We start from the raw sequence: 2,626 nt of genomic DNA on the forward strand, positions 1-2,626 counted from the left end.
ATGGCAAAGCCCACCCACAGCTCCATCCTCCAGCAGCTAAACTACCAAACGGAGTGGGGTTTTCTCCATGATTGCTGGGCGGTAGTCCATGACATTCACTTTCAAGCACATAAAGCCGTTCTGGCTGCCTGTAGCTCCCCTTTCAGAATGTTTTTCTTGAACTGTCAGCACAGGACAGCACAACTGAATCTCAGCAACATAAAAATTAGTGCTGAGTGTTCTGATCTCATTTTGCAATTCATGTATTTAGGGAAAACCATGACTGCTCCCTCCAGTTTTGAGCAGGTTAAAGTGGCGATGAGCTGCCTACAGATGTACAACGTCCCCGACTGCTTAGAAGACATACAGGATGCAGACTGTTCTAGTTCAAAATGTTCGCCTTCTGCTTCTAGCAAACAGAAGAGAAAAATGGTTATTTTGGGGTAAGGCACAGTGGCTAGAAATGGCAGTGAAGCCAAAAGGTGGTGTGCAGAGCCAAGTTCAACAGTACCATGCACTTGAGAGCCTGATGAAGTCTTTACAGTCAGGCAATTTTCCCAAACCACTATCTGATGTATGTAAGAAAACGTTCAGCATCTAAATTATCTAGTCCAAAAGATCCCATGTCACGGCACTTTGGACGGAGTTTTAGGTGTGATAGTTGGGGATTTGGCTTTAGCTCTAAAAAAATTTCGAGATGAGCATGGGCTAACCTGCATTAAAGACATTCACACCAAAACACAAGATCCTACCATAAAATAGTAGATATGAGAGATGGAAAAATGGTACTACCCAAGCCAAATGTGGTGAAAAGGCATCTTCTAAAACATTTTGTACACAGACAGCTGAATACGGAGGAGACACCAGCCAGGCTGCTGCTGATTCCACTGCAACCGCCAGGAGCAGAAAGAGGGCATGGTGGAGTCTAAACTAGCCAGCGGAGAAAAAGCAGAGCTGCAGAGAGGGAAAGAATCCTTACCTAGATGGCCCAGAAGATGCCCCTACAGCTGAACTGAAAGACTTTAACACTATTAAAGTTACTGATAAAGACTGTAATGAATCCACTGATAACGATGAGTTGGTGAGCCCGCAGAGCCATTTCACAGACACTAGGCTGAAGAAGGTACCACTATTAAGAAAAGTGGTAGGGGGCGCCTGGGTGGCTCAGTGGGTTAAGCCGCTGCCTTCGGCTCAGGTCATGATCTCAGGGTCCTGGGATCGAGTCCCGCATCGGGCTCTCTGCTCAGCAGGGAGCCTGCTTCCTCCTCTCTCTCTCTGCCTGCCTCTCTGCCTACTTGTGATCTCTCTCTGTCAAATAAATAAATAAAATCTTTAAAAAAAAAAAAAAAAAGAAAAGTCGTAGGAAAAGTCTGAAACGGTGGAGGTCGATAAATGCTGATGGACCATGCTGATGGTCCTCTAACAGCCCAGGCATCCTGTGAGCTGCGTGCACTGACAGTAGCCACGGACCTGTCATCTCGTTCTTCAGCCAAACACACTGAACATATCTGTGTGCGGGGGAAATGTGGACAGATCCTCGTTAAGGGCAGGCAGCTTCAGGACCCCAGGCAAAGATGAGGAGAACCCCACAACCTGACAAGGAACGGGCTTAGGAAATACCGAGGAGAAGATGCACATGGGAGAGAGTCCCCATGAGCAGTCAGAAGAGATGTGTTTGTGGAAATGCTGGATGATTTTAGAGACAATCGTTTCCAGATAAACAGTATCCCAAAAAACCAATTATTTAAACATTCTGCCTGTCCTCGTCAACATCCTAATTGTGGCCAGTGTTCTGAAACTGAAAATCTAGTGCTTGAACACATGCCTTGCTGCCTAGACCAGGATGTGTTTTAAGATGCCATCGTGGAAGAAAATGAGAGACCACAGATGAAGGCATTTCTGTAATCCACGTGGAAAAGGATTTTATCAGCGGCATCACTCAAGAGAACACGATACTGTCCATACGAAGTTAAAACAGTCTGTTTGTTGGACACGTGGAAAGCACATAAGACCATAAGGCATGTCTGGTCCACCTGTGATCAAGGAAACCTCAGAAAACATGACCCCTTACGGCACATGAGTTCTCATTTAACTGCTGGCGGGGCTACATGCCAGGTCTGCTTTCCGATATGCCCAGACAGGAACAGCTGAACAGGACCCGGATGCTCATCTGCATACGTGTGGAACATACAGAGTGAAATTTAATCTGAGGAAAGATAGGCGATTACGTGATAATGCCAACCATTTGCAAAGAATAGAAGTGATTTTCTACTGTACTAATAATGCCTAGTTGATAGCAGACAAAACACCAAACCAAAGGATAAGAGCTATTTCGAAATCGATTTTATGAGATGAATTGTTGGGAAAAAATTTCAAGGCCATTTTAATACTTTTGTTTGGGGTCTTATCTACATTTTAGGTGTTATTAAATGTTTATCATTTTTATTATTTCTTAATAGAATTTGTTGATTTTCATTTGTTTTAGATATGATTAAAATTACTTTGGGGGCGCCTGGGTGGCTCAGTCCCTTGAGGCTCTGCCTTTAGCTCAAGTCAAGATCCCAGGGTCCCACTGATGGGCTCCCTGCCCAGCGGGAACGTGCTTCTCCCTCTCACTCTGCCACTACCTCTGCTTGTGCTCTCATGC

At 45.0% G+C, this 2,626-nt stretch overlaps 1 pseudogene; it reads left to right on the top strand.

Moving 5' to 3' along the window:
- LOC116574981 lies at nucleotides 1–2,269 on the top strand (annotated as a pseudogene).
- Nucleotides 2,270–2,626: the final 357 nt, after the last annotated feature.

The sequence above is a fragment of the Mustela erminea genome, chromosome 16, assembly GCF_009829155.1.
Source record: "Mustela erminea isolate mMusErm1 chromosome 16, mMusErm1.Pri, whole genome shotgun sequence".
Lineage (NCBI taxonomy): Eukaryota > Metazoa > Chordata > Mammalia > Carnivora > Mustelidae > Mustela > Mustela erminea.